This window comes from Marmota monax, unplaced genomic scaffold (genome assembly GCF_021218885.2).
Source record: "Marmota monax isolate L192 unplaced genomic scaffold, Marmota_monax_Labrador192_F-V1.1 WCK01_AAM20220418_F8-fsc00014, whole genome shotgun sequence".
Taxonomy (NCBI): Eukaryota; Metazoa; Chordata; class Mammalia; order Rodentia; family Sciuridae; genus Marmota; species Marmota monax.
The window spans coordinates 33,356,928-33,371,894 of NW_026695222.1; the positions used below are offsets into that span (position 1 = coordinate 33,356,928).

General features: G+C 36.9%; 1 protein-coding gene across 8 annotated transcripts in view; it reads right to left on the minus strand.

Moving 5' to 3' along the window:
- Nucleotides 1–14,967, minus strand: part of Ncoa3 (nuclear receptor coactivator 3) — a 123,322-nt gene that overhangs the window by 64,039 nt on the left and 44,316 nt on the right. For all 8 annotated transcript variants that reach the window (XM_046432886.2, XM_046432885.2, XM_046432881.2 and 5 more), the window contains exon 2: nt 2,036–2,117. The gene's annotated coding sequence lies outside the window, so the exon portion shown is untranslated. The remainder of the gene's footprint in view (nt 1–2,035; nt 2,118–14,967) is intronic.

Genomic DNA, 14,967 nt, shown 5'->3' on the forward strand with positions numbered 1-14,967 from the left:
AGAGGTTTAAGAAAAATAGTAACTAAGTAGTACCTGACCTCAGGCGGGATTCTATACAGGAAGAAAATGTTATGAGACTTAATTATATCAAATGGTAAGGCTGGAAAGTGGACAAGTTTGTAGCAATGTCTATTTATGAAGCTGTTAACTGTACAATGGTTATATAAAAGAATTACTCTGTTCTTCAGAAATACAATAGAAACCTTAGAGAAAAGTAACACAATCTTATTACCCTCAGATTGCTCAGAATGTAGAAGGGAGAGTGGGAACAGGAAAAAAAGAACAGGCAAGAGAACCAGCACACACGAATCAAATAATACAAGTACGTGAGTCTAGACAAAGGATATCTCAACTTTCTTCATACTATATATTTATAACTGTTGTAAATATGGAAACCAATTTCAAATAAAGTTGAAAAAACTACAGAGAGAAGGAGAAGGAAAAGGGGAGGAAGTGTGGAATGAATTTAATAAAATCCTGTTATATGCATACATAAATGTACCAAAGGGAATTTCACCTTTATATATGTAGAAAGTACCAATTAAAAATAAATAAAGGAGGGGCTGAGGCTGTAGCTCAGTGGTAGAGAGCCTGCCTAGCATGGGTGAGGCACTGGGTTCAATCCTCAGCATCACATAAAAAATAAATACATAAATAAAGTTATAAAAACATATCTTTGAAAATAAAGAAGCAAAAGGAAGATCAATAGAGTAAAGGAGAGAGAGTGGAAGAGGAAGAAGATAGGGATTAAAACCAAATTCCTTGTATATATGATATTGTCAAAATGAACTCCTATATATAATTAAAATGCTCTAATTAAAAAAAAAAAAAAAGATGGAGATTATTCTCTGCTATGTCCAGAACAGAACAGAATGTGTACATATCATATTTAATTAAGGGATTTTGTAGGGAAGTTGCAAGAGCTACGGCTGGTGGCTTACATGGATTCCCAGATAAAGCACCATTTTGAATGTCAAGAAAAGGGAGTTTATGAGTTACATACACATCTCCCTCTACCTGTGATGGGGATGGAAAGCAGGATTTCCTACATGCTCAGCAAGCACTTTACCAAGGACTTATACCCCCAGTACCTGTACTAATTTTTCCCCTGTTAAACCAGAGAAAAAAATTTATTTAGGAAGATCTAACAAAATTATAAGCAGGTACAAAAACAATAGATAAGTAAGCAGTAAAGACCCATGAACAAAAATAAGCATGAAATTATGGGGTCTTGGCCTGAAGGAAGCTAAAATTAGAAACAGAAAGTAGAACAAATACAAAAGACAGGAAAATAGCAAACCAGATAAGTCCTGTTTACTAAATATATCAAAGAGGGGTAAGATTCAAAGAAAACTCAGATTTCCAAATGAGCTAACCAAGAGGATGGTATTACTAACCAAAATAAATTTAACTAGCTCAGCAAACATAACTGCTTTCTAAGCTATCAAACTTTTTCTATTTTTTTTTCCTATTCTGCTGCAATATTAAAGTGAAGAAAGGGGTTAGATAAAATGTTATTTGCCAGAACAAGATGGGGAAAATAATCTTCACAAGGTAAACAGTCAACACGGGTGAGGGCTGATTCAGATTTTGACTAAACACCCTTAAAATAGCCACTGTTGGGGTGTGTGTGTGTGTGTGTGTGTGTGTGTGTATATATATTCACTTGAATATTCCAAGTCCACTCATTCAACTAGTATTTGGTGGGGGGAAGAGGAAGTACTGGGGATTGAACCCAGGGTCACTTTGCCACTGACCTACATCCCAAGCTCTTTTTTTTTTTTTTTTTTAAAGACAGGGTCTCACTAAATTGCTGAGACTGTCCTCAATCCTCCAGCCTAAACCTCACCCGACCCCCAACCCCAGTTGCTAGGATCACAGGCATGAGTCACTGCACCTGATCTATTATCCTTAAAAAGAAAACATCAAGCACCAAACAACTTTAAACAAAATTACAAATTAAAGAAAAGGGTAGTATCTTCAGAAGATTAAAGTCAAAAAATTACAACGAATCAAATAGAAAGGAATTAGTTACCTGGCTATGCAGTCAAATGATGTTCAAGTGGGAGTTTATTTTTAATGGTCTCCGAGTCCACTGTTGAGCAAATATTTTGATTCTGTGGACAAAAAATAAAGAAGGTTCAATTTCATTGTCCTTTCTTCACGTAAGAATTAGTATTAGTCAAACTAACCGTTCCCATCTGTCCCTTCCCTGAACATGTGAAACAAACTAAATGTATCAAGTACAATGCCAATCTTCCTAGAATTTGAGTAGATACCTTACTTAGCCATCTATAATACTTCCACTGGCGTGTGCGGGGGAGGGGGGTCAGGCATGACATACAACAATACACTTCCATCACTGTTTCTACACATGGATAGTGCAAAGTGGGGTATACAGAGGAGACCAGCTCCAAGTCCTGAGAAGTAATGAAAATGATGAGTATTCGGAAACTGTAGGTATCCTCATACACCCAAATTCAGGAAACGTACAAGGGAAGAAAAGTCCCAGATGTTTCTTACCCTCTATTAAAGTATGCATTTAGGTTACCAAAAATGAGTGTGTGCAAGTGAGAGTGTGTGTTGTATGTCTGTCTGTCTGTCTGTCTGAGGGGCGGGGAGTTTACAGGATATTAAGCCAGGGACACTATATTACTGAGCTACATTCCCTAGCCCTTATTTTTTATTTTGACACATGGTCTTGCTAAATTTCCCAGGCCAGCCTCGAACTTTGAATCCTTCTGCCTCAGTCTCCTGAATTGTGAGATTACAGGTGTGCACCCGAGTGCCTAGTCGAAAAATAAATATTTTAAATGGAGAAATTAGGGGCAATTTTTCAAAATAATATACACTCAAATACATGATCATATAAATAGCAGGATTTTGCACATCAAGAAATAGGAGCAGGGGGCTGGGGATGTGGCTCAAGCGGTAGTGTGCTCGCCTGGCATGCGCGCAGCCGGGGTTCGATCCTCAGCACCACATACAAACAAAGATGTTGTGTCAGCCAAAAACTAAAAAAAAATAGATATTAAAATTCTCTCTCTCTCTGAAAAAAAAAAAAAAGAAAGAAAGAAAGAAACAGGGAGCAGGGCTGGGGTTGTGGCTCAGCGGTAGCGCGCTCGCCTAGTACATGTGAGGCCCTGGGTTTGATCCCTCAGCACCAAATAAAAATAAATAAAAATAAAGGCATTGTGTCCCTTTACAACTACAAAAAAGTAAATAAATAATTTTTTTTTTAAAGAAAGAAATGGGGAGCAGCTTCTGGTAAAACAAAGAAGTAAGCTAATAAAAACATTCACCTCTCCTTATGAATTCACAAGTTTAACAGTAAAGTAACATCGATATCAAGACAACAACCATGACTACCATATGCCCTAAAGTTAAAAGCAGTCATGCTAGAATTGGCAGGGCTAACAGGAAAGGGCATAGAAAAAATGATACATTCATAAATTCCAAGGAACAAACATATTATAGGCTATGGTCAATTTACATAGAGTACACAGGGATCAGACAACCACAATCCTGATGCAAAGTATGAATGGTCATTGCACTTTTGAAACCCAAAATAAAGAGGAGAAAATGGAGGGGGGAGGGAAGCACATCATATATGGTTTTTGCAAAAGGTAAGAGGAGTAACAGTGCTGTGCAATGACATGCCTATTTGCAATCTCAGCTCCTAGTTTATAGTGAGATATATGCCAAAAGTAGGCTGGCTACATTTAGAGCCTGGAATCCGTCTTCCAATCTATAATAATATGATTAATTGTTAACATAACAGTTACAGAACAGAAGCTTTAGAGAAGTCCAGATCGAGACTCGATTCCCAGCTCTTTCACTTACTTGCTAGGCTTGTAATCTAGGCTTACTAAACCTAGTCAATTTAAGATTCTAGGGCCTCTGGGGCTGGGGATGTGGCTCAAGCAGTAGCGCGCTCGCCTGGCATGCGTGCGGCCCGGGTTCGATCCTCAGCACCACATACAAACAAAGATGTTGTGTCCGCCGAAAACAAAAAAAAAAAATAAATATTAAAAAATAATTTAAAAAAAAAAAAAAAAAAAAGATTCTAGGGCCTCAAAAAAGAGAGAGAGAAAAGGTTAAATGGAGGGGTCATTTGATAAAGCTCTTGTGAGAATTAAATGAAAATACATAAATTACTTATTGGTACCTAGCATAGCACACAAAACCTCAAAAAAAAAATTATTGTTAACCAAACAAAATGCAGACACACAATATAACAAGAATTTCCAAGCACTTTTAAATAAAAGTAAAATTTAAAATAAAAAAGGTAAAATCATTTGTTTCTGTTTTCAAAATTGTTTTTGAATTTTCGTGCTGTCCCATTTAACTAGAGGAAAATATAGGGGAAGATAGTCAGAACTTCTGTAAAGAACTTATAAGATTTTTCTGGCCCTCATTTTAAATCAGGTTTCACTTCAGATTTTTTTTTTAGTTGTTTTTGTTGTTTGTTTGTTTTAATATTGTTGCTGTTGTTCTGTTTTTTAGAAGGGTGCGATGAGACAGTAGTGAGGTGGGTAGCACATAAGTAAAAGAATTTTAGGTAAGGAAAGGAAGTCAAGTCAGAAAGTGCCAAGTACCTAACAACTGACCCAGGACACAATCAATTACTGCTGCCTACTATGGGAAGTTAAAGAGAACCCAGTTAATATTCCAATATCCTACAACTGATTTTCATAACTCTTCCTCAAAGAAATGTTGACACTGCCAGTCTGCACCCTCAGACAAAGACACACCATCTACAAATTTCTTTCCTCCCAGCCTATAGTTCTTCCAGCTAGACTACAGAGATTCCTAAATTGTCAACACCTGATGATTGGCTTGTCTACCAAGAAAGAACATGGACACAGTCTAAAAGTACTACACAGCAGGATTCTGTAAAGCACGGGACCATTAGCAAAACTGGTTGAGTTAAACTTGTCTAGAACCAAGATTCTGTCTACAAAGTCAATAATACCAGGTTTCCCAAGACATGTTTTATCTCTATCAAACACACGCTGATCTTACCACTTTACACAATTATGACTTTAGTTAATCACACATACAAAAACCAAATCACACCGACATAAAAACTAAATATGATATTTCCTAAAATATTAGATAACTAAAAAGGAAGGAGGAAAAAACATTAGTTTATCTACTACAATTAACAGAAAGGTGACTGATGGACCCACATTATCAAAACCTGTATTACCAGTGATCAAAATCCCTTCATCAGAGAGCTAAAGGGTAAAAAAAAAAAAGGGGGGGGGGTTAATACTGCTGAGCCCTGTTAATAGCCAGTCTGAGAAGATGTGCCTCCAGGACAGAACAAAGAATCAAACTGAAGGAGGGGAGTTAATAGAGGAAAATCCAAACTATAATACTAATGCTTAGAAAGATCAACAGAACAAAAAGCAACCACTGAATATTATGAACATGTTTTTCTTTGCTGTGGAACATGGAATGGGGTGAGCAATCTACTATCAATCATATTTGAGTTCATTGTTCTTTCCAGGCCGTTTGCTGGCATGACTCAAGAAGACTGCCTTCTCAATTTCTGAAATCATGGAGATGGGAAGTCACCATCTTTGGGAAAAAACAGCTGTTGTCCACTAATCTTTGAAGCACTGCAGAATAAGTTGGTTCATCAATTAATTTTCAGGTTACTTAAAGGTTGCATAACATTAGTGTTAAGTTTAACATTCTTTCACAGGATTATTTATCAAGTGATAAATATAGCCTTTGTTGAAACTGCAACAATAGGTTTCACTTGGAACAATCTATGGCAACCAACCTGTAGCTATACTGAAAGGGAAAGAAAAGATCTGATGTAAATTTAAGATGCCATTTATTTTGAGGTACACAGACTTAACTCAGTGAAACTTTTTTTTTTTTAACTACTTATTTCTTAGTCCATTATTGTGTTTTGTTTTGTTTGGGGTGGGGGAGGTTAGTGGGGATTGAAGGATTGGAGCCAGGGGCATTTTGCCACTGAACAAAACTCCCAGTCCTGTTATGTCGTTTTGTTTTTTTAAAAGAGACAGGGTCTCACCAAATGCTGTGGCTGGCCTTGAACTTGCAATCTTCCTGCTCAGCCTCCTGAGAGGCTAAGATTACAAATATGCACCATTAAATACTATCATCTTTTTGACAAAGGAGAAGAACTGTTGCAACAGGCAAGTAAAATACTGACAGGGTTTTAAAAAATGATATGTATTACTACTTAGCCTATGCTATGTTCGAATAAGGATCAAGTTGCCTTGTAATAATTTATTCTACATGGCCCTTCAATAAATTATAATACATGTTGAATTCTAGGTGGGGTCAACCTGAAAATTCAAATGATGCAATGAAAACAGAAGCCTAGGGTTCAGAAAATGTAGGTTTTATAAAGTTCAGTTTCTTGAAGTGACTTATTTAATGCAATTAAATGCTTGCTGAGTATCTATCAAATGCCAGGCACTGCACTAGCACTTGGAAATATAAGCAAATCATGGTTACTGTCATTAATTAAGAAAGCAGAAGCAGGCATAAAAAGCCACCAAAATTCCTAAAGTGAAAAAAATGTTCACATAATAACCACTTGAGCATCAATATATCATACTGAACTATAGCCCAGGGATAAAAGAAAGAATCAAAGTGGAAGAGAGTCCCATGATAGTATTACAGAATAAAACAAAACTTCCCTAACCTATTCATAGGATTATTGTGTTCATGGTAAAGCACCATGTAGATTTAAAAGGGGGGGGGGGGCGGGGAGGGAGGAGAGGGAGGGGAGGGGAGAGAGAGACACAAGCCCAAAAGCACTTCAACAAAAAAGATAAATGAATCAGAATGTGCAATTTCTGCAATTACTGCTCAAAGTTATCATAAACAAAACGCCATCGAGTTTCTTTATAAAAGGCAAAGAAGAAAAAACTTTTGTAAAGTTTGGGCCATTTATATGAAAATTACATGGGACACAGGAAACCTAAATGGGTTGTGTAAAGGTAGCTGAAAGTAAAAACTAGTTTCTACTCAATATATCCAGGAAATTATGTCATACATTTTGCTTACTCGACACTGCCCACTGAAGAACAATGGCATTGAACTATTCTGTATTTTTGTAATTTCCTTAAGAAGAGAACTAAAAAATCCAGTCAGCAGACCAGTTTATTAACACCTCACATTTTTGGCTGAACTGGAGTTGTAATGACGGGGTTACTGAAACAGGCATGCCAGCGAGCTGCTAGCTGGTGCTTGTTCTGCCTCTCTCCCCCCTCCTGGAAAAACTGCATGCAATGCTGCACGATCACACAGAATAAATACAGGAAAGAGGGTGGGAGGGCTGGGTGGGGAGGTGAGCAAAACTCTGGGCTCCACCAGTGGAAGACGTTCCACAAGAATTGCTACAGGGTCAAAAGTTTACAGTGGTTTCAATTTCACCTTTTAACAGCCAATCAGGAAACAGACTGCATGCTGACCCCTCAGGCTGCAAGTGAACATTAACTCATTGACTTCCAAGACTGCATATATTGCTTTTTTTGTAAGGCTTTCTTCTTTTTCTCTTTTTTAAGGGTGGGGAGAAAGAGAGAAGGGAGAAACATCTTAAGTTCAAGGTGACAGTTTTATTTTAAACAGCTGTTTCAGGGGAGAAATAATTAAGTAATTATCCTCTTTCTCCTTGAAATAAGTTTTTTTTTATCCTGTGGTATCTAAAACAACCAATCATTAATGCTAGTATCAAGATGAAAAGTGAAATTTAGGCAAGTCAAGGAGCCAGTTTTACCCCAATCAGACAGCAATTCTCAGACCAATTTTTGGTTTTAAAAAATTATACATATACACGTGTATAATGTGTGTTTGTATATATGTGTTTTTTTCTTTTGGGGCTAGTTGTGTTTCCAGCAAACTCAGGTAATGAAGACAGTTATTTAAAAGTACTTACACATCAATTTTTTGTTTGCAAAGATTCCCCATCTCCTCCCCAAGAGTTATTAATATAAACCTGCAGTTTGCCTACCCTCTTCATGTAGTGGATCTGCAGAAATTAGGTAAAGATCCACAATTTAAGTTTCCTTTTCCTATACATTTCTTGAAACATTTCAGAAGTAAACCCAGGAGTGATCCTTTATACACAAACTCAGGAGTGAACCATTTGGCAACCGAAATAACTTCTCTCCTAATTAATTTTTTATGTAAATATCCTCCAAATGAAGAAATCAATAAACTAATCCATCAAATGCTATTTTGAGCATTCTATATTTAACATTGAGCAAGGATAAAAAATATCTGATTCCAGCTATTTGGGAGACTGAAACAGGAGGATAGCTTGAGTCCACGGGTTTGAGGCCACCCAGGGCAACATAGCAAGACCTATATCACTCATTCATTCCTCCATACTCACATATATGCATAAATATCTATATTACATACACCTTAACTGTACCACATTTTAAAACTAGATTCCTTTAAACACTGCAGGATAAAATGAAATAGCTACACAAACTGCTCTACCAAGAATATCAAATAAATACAAAATCTGCAAATAGTGAATACCTCTCTCACTGATATAACAGCTGGTTGAATTTTAATAGTCTTAGTGACTTAAATTTAAGCTTATATTTAGAAGTCCCAATAGGCACCACCACTGCTGAAGGAAATGATTTCACACAGGATATTAGTTCTTATGCAAACCAGCAAAATAGACACCAGTTATTTCTGAAAACCCAAAAGTAGTCAATATACAGATCTTACTTAACATATAACTGCTAAAAGATCCCATAGTACATATTATATTTCATAATGTATAAAGTTTGTACAGCAATTTAATGTTAGTTTCAGATAAATAAAATTAATGCTTATGTATCATTTTTCTTAATTCAGCATTTAAGAGTAATTTTCTAATAACTCCCAAACCCCCATGATTTAAGTTTGTGCATATTTACTAATAAAAAAATCTATAATTTTATGATAGATTTTCTTTTTTTTTTTTAACGGCAATGGTTTGAAGAAGCATTCTGTGTGCATGTATGTATATGTGATTAGAAGAGCCTTCTATACATCTTTTTACAAGATGGCTTCATTTTAAAAGAAAATGGATGTGATAAAATTTTACATCAAGTCAGCATGTTGGCAAGAAGCTTTTTGGTGTGTTCTGAATTTGATTAATACAAGCCAAGGACACTTCCTGAAAGATGCCTACCACTGCAGCTGCCAGCAAACTAGGCTTTAGTACAAGGCTGGGGGGAAGGGAATGGGTGATGGCATTTATTAACACTCAGGACTCCAACCACAGACAGCTATACTGGGAGAAGAATGAGTGGCAAGGAAAATCCCGGAGTTGAAATATTTCCATTCCTTAATATTTAAAAACAGACTAACTCAATATGCATAATGTTCATGTCAAAATTATATCAAAATTACATTCACTGCTACAATGTGTAAAAGCATTTTACTTAATGCTATACAGATAATTTAACAGATATTGAAGTAAACTCAACATTTAACACAATGTTACCTGTATTTGCCATGCAAAGCACCTACAAAGGAAGATATAAGCCCTTGAAGAAAACAGAATCAGATTCAAATTTCTTTTTCTTTAAAACCAAGTGTGGCCTAAAAGTCATGAAAGCATAAATCCAAACCTTATTGGAAATTAACTAAGAAAATTTTGTTCTGAAATTCAACTTGATTTTTTTTCTTACCACCATTAATACAAATGTTAATGTGCCTCTGTCTCAAAAAACAATCATTAAAACATCATTACCGACAACTTGAATAAATCCTCTCCCTGAAGATTATTCAATAACTTTACTGAGCAGTCACAATGCACTGCTAGGAAACAATACTAAACACTTTGCCTGTACTCTCTGAAGTGCTATACACATTTCAATGAACTGGATAAGAATATTAGGTAGAGTAAGGAAACCTACACATTCCTACACATTTTCTCCATATAACCTCTGATAAATCTATTGTGTATTTTTCCTGTCCATCAAATGAGAATTCTACTCAAACCATGATATTCCAGAGGCATATAATTGCCAAAGCTCCTCTGTTTTTAAAGGTTGTAAAGAAAAAGAAACCAAAAAAAAAAAGGGGGGGGGGGAGATTGGCCTTTGTTGGCTATACCCACACTTGTAATCCCAGTAACTTGGGAGGCTAAGGCAGGAAAATTTCAAGTTCAAGTCAGACTCAACAATTCAGTGAGACCCTAAGCAACTCAGAGAGACCCTGCCTGAAGTAAAAAAATAAAAAGGGCTGGCTCAGGGGCTGAGGTTGTGGCTCAGTGGTAGAGTGCTTGCTTCACATGTGTGAGGCACTGGGTTCAATTCTCAGCACCACATATAAATAAATGAGTAAAATAAAGGTCCATCAACACTACAAAATATTTAAAAAAAAAAAAAAAAGTGCTGGCTCAGTGGTTAAGTGCCCCTGGGTTCAATTTAAAATTTAATTAAAAAAAAAAAAAAAACTGGCTTTTTAACCACGCTTTCAAATCAAGTCAGTTTTATCAATGGCATTATTGCTGTGTTCTACATAAACTGAGAATATAATTTTGTCCTTCCCTTTGCTCCTCATCCTTTTTCTCAGTGAGATGAGGCTCAGTAATTTCAGTAAAGTACTTTTTTAATCATGTTAGGAAAAGGAAGTCAAAACAGTGAAAACATAATAAGAAGAGTCCCTGGGTGGGGCTAAGAAAGGTACTTAGGAGAGTGCAACAAGATCTTATCATGTGCTGCCACAGTGTGTATCTCAAGTGTCCTCCAAAGGTCCACATGGGGAAGGTTTGTCCCCAGCACTATACTTCTGGAAGGTGGTGAAACCTTAAAATATGGGTCACTGCGGTGTGCTCCTGAAAGGACACTGGAATCTGCCTCTTTCCTCTTCCTCTCTTTTGCAATTCTCAGTCCTGAAGTGAGTAGTCAGATATGTGCTCTGGCCATGATGCTGCCTCTTCCAAAGCAACAGGCCAACCAGTGTTGGACTGAAACCTCTAAAATTGTGAGCAAATAAGTCTTGTCTTTATAAACTGGTTATCTCAGGTATTTCCTATAGTAACAGAAAGCAGCTAACATACATGCCTCTGAGATGGTGCAAACTCAAAAGATTGCCAGAATAAATTTAAATCAGTCATTCATATTCCTTCTCCCCAAGACACCTCCTGGGACAGTGAAGAAGGAGGAATTTTCCCTCAATTTCTCCTTGTTTCTATTCTTTTTTTTTCCACCATGTGAATTATTCCACAGATAACACACAAAAAAGCACAGAGTTAAGCAGTAGTAAGCTAGCATCTTGCACAGACTGAGACCAGGAAAGAGCAATCATTTCCTCACTTCTCCAACTAAACCATCGTCTCCCCTGGTTTTATCCAAGTATCCAGTACATTCCTCAGTTGGCAAACACGGCAAATAAATCTGGGGCAACAAAAAACTGTTGCCTGATATTCTTCCTGGACTAATACAGCTTATGTGCCAAAAATGGAATCTGAGGGTTGGGGATGTGGCTCAAGCGGTAGCGCACTCGCCTGGCATGCGTGCGGCCCAGATTCGATCCTCAGCACCACATACAAACAAAGATGTTGTGTCCGCCGAAACTAGAAAATAAATATTAAAATTCATTCTCTCTCTTTCTCTCTAAAAAAAAAAAAAAAAAAAAAAAAAAACAGAACCTGAAAGGAAATATTGACTATAAAACAAAAGCAAACAAAATAGTGGTCTGTGTGTCTTCTTGCTCTTTCAAAGTGGTTTTTTAAAAAGATAAATATTTCTTACAACATCAAACTAGACAGTTTTTTAGTTGTGATCTAGCCAATCAATCTTAAAAAACACAAAGTACTATACATGCGAACTATACTACTCAGTTTAATTTAAGTATGTCATAGGCTCCTCCCCCTTCCCCCAGGAGTAGGGATAGAAAACAGGGGAGCTTTACTCCCTGGACTACACCCTGTCTTTTTTTGTTTCTACACAGGATCTAACTAAGTGGCTTTGAACTTGTGATCCTCATGCCTCAGTCTCCAGAGGTGCTGTGATTACAAGAGTGCACCACCATTCCCAGCTCATATGCTTACTGTTTTAAAATCAAATTAGAAGCCATACCTGTAATCCCAGCTAATTGGGAGACTGAGGCAGGAGGATCCAAAGTTTGATGCCAGCCTGGACAATTTAGCAAGACCCTGTCTCAAAAATTTTAAAATAAAAGGGGCTGCAAATGTTGCTGAATCTCCTGAGTTCAATCACTAATACCACTACATATATTACATATATAATATATATAATATACATAATATTATATATGTATATGTACATATACATAAATTTAGATTACAACCTCAGCCATACCTCAAGTGAAAAAGCCAATATTCTGGGCCTCGCAAATAACTGCAAGTCATCCATTTCACAGGTGTTTGCTTGAAGTATACCACACTCTACACTACTGCTATTCTAGGTTCTATGGATGCAGAAGTCAAAGAGGCACATGGTTCTCAAAAAAGTTTCTAAATTCAGGCAACCTGGGAATTCAAGTGCTTACTTGAGTTCAAAAGACCTAATATAAACCCTTGAGATGGGATAAAACCTAAAGATGGACAAATAATAGTGGATATTACCAAATAACATATAGAGAAAAAAGATATTCCCAGTGAAAATGGGAAGAGCCAAAAGGAAAATAAAATATGATACAGAAAAGGAAGAGTAAAGTGAAGGAGGCAATTTTTCTCACAGGATGGAGCATTTCATGCAAGGTGAAAAGAACCAACTATACAAGGAGTGTTCCAGACAGTATTGTATACAATGGTTAATTTCATTATCTGTTAGTATTTATTATTATTAATAATAATAATAAATTATCTATTTTATTATCATTAAATCCAACAGCCCTAAATGTTTTTCCACTTTCAGTCTGGGAACCCAAATGACAGACTAATGGGAACTTAAAAATTATGTTCCAGGTAATAAGTCTAGAAAATAATTTGCGTCAGCTGAGCATAGTGGCATACACCTGTATTCTCAGTGAACTCTCAGTGACCTGGGAGGGTGAAGCAGAAAGTTCATGAGTTAAAGGCAGCCTCAGCAACTTATTGAGGCCCTAAGCAGCTGAGCAAGACCCTGTTTCTAAATAAAAATATAAAAAAAGGCTGGGGATGTGGTTTAGTGGTTAAGCACCCCAGGGTTCAATCCCCAGCACCAAAAGAAAAAGAAAGTAATATGCTTCATTTCAAAATTTATATTTGAGCCAAGTGTGGTGGAGCGCACTTGTAATCCTAGCAGTTTGAAAGGCTGAGGCAGGAAGATCCCAAAGTCAAAGCCAGTGTTGACAATTTAGTGAGACTTGCCCCAAAATAAAAAAAAAAAAATGGCTGGGGATGCAGCTCATCAGTACAGAGATTGCCTACCACGTGCAAGGCCTTCAGTTCAATCCCCAACACAACAACTAAAACAAAATCTTAAGTTTTATAAACCCAATAAAAACACTACACTTAAAACTAATATATATCATCCCAGCAGCTTGGGAGACTGAGGCAGGAGGATTGCGAGTTCAAAGCCAGCCTCAGCAAAAGCGAGGTGCTAAGCAACTCAATGAAACACTGTCTCTAAATAAAATATAAAATAGGGTTAAGGATGTGGCCCAGCGGTTGAGTGACCCCTAGTTCAATCCCCAGTACCAAATAAATAAATAAACTAATACATAAATCAGGCTTGATGGTATGCATCTATAATCCCAGTCACTTGGAAGGCTAAGGTAGGAGAATCCCGAACTCAAGGCCAGCTTGGGCAACTGAGACTATGTCTAAAAAATAAAGACTGACCCAGGATTCCACAGTTCAAGTCCTAGTACAAAAAATAAAAATAAAAAAGCCTAGTGTGCAATACAGGCTTCTCAGAATTATTAGAACAGGAGTTTTACTAAAACCAATGCTTTTCCTATGGATTTTTAGGAAAAGAATTCAAATTCCAGCTTTTCTAATTACTAGTTATATTACCCTGCCCTGCTCCCCCTTCTCAGTTTTTTCCTTAAGAAAGATGAATAATATACCTTGTCCTACCTATTTCAAACGCAATTCTGAACACTGAATGACTGAGGTCCTCACTGCCATCAGCATTGCTTTTAGGTCAAGGAAAGCCGTATCTCTGGGTACAGAAGAACATACAGTCCACCCTTCAGTACAAGATTCCTCAGTCTCACAGTGGAGTTTATCTTAGTTAAACCCAGCTTATTAGAACTGTGTGTATCTGGTTTCCCAACTCACAATAAATTAGAAAGAAGAGACTTACTGAAAGCAATAAGGTACTGACAATCGCAACAAAGTACAGCTAACAGGCCAAAAAAAAAAAAGTGTAGGAAATGAGAAAAAAAAAACGCAAACACGACCTGGAGTTGCAGTTCAGCAGCACCAATGCTAGTCCAGTGGCACCAGTGCTAGTCCAGTCACAAGGCTTTGGGTTCCATTTCCAGCACTCTTAAAATTACAAAGATCCAGATTCAAGAGTTATTCATCTTAAAACAAATACTATTATTTAAGGAGGTACTCTTACCCATAGGGAATGGGAAGGGCAATGGATGAACAATAATAATCCACCCCACACCCTGAAAAGACCACATCACAGAACATTATAACTAATTGCCTGCTTTAAAATGGGAAGTGTGGATACACTTAAGAATTTCAATTTCTAAAAAAAAAATTAAATAGATTTTCCAGTTTCTGATGGTTAACTTTTTTTTAAACAATTGTTACACATTTTTTAAATATTTTTTTAGTTGTAGATGAACAATACCTTTATTTTATTTATTTATTTTAATGTGGTGCTGAGGTCGAACCCAGTGCTTCACACATGCTAGGCGAGCGCTCCACCACTGAGCCACACTCTAGCCCAAGTGTTACACTTCAATGGTTGCGTTTGCAACCATCTCACTATGGACATCTCTGTACCTTTCTTCTCCATTCCCAGCCACCCCCCAATGTGGTGTATCTCTAAGTAATCG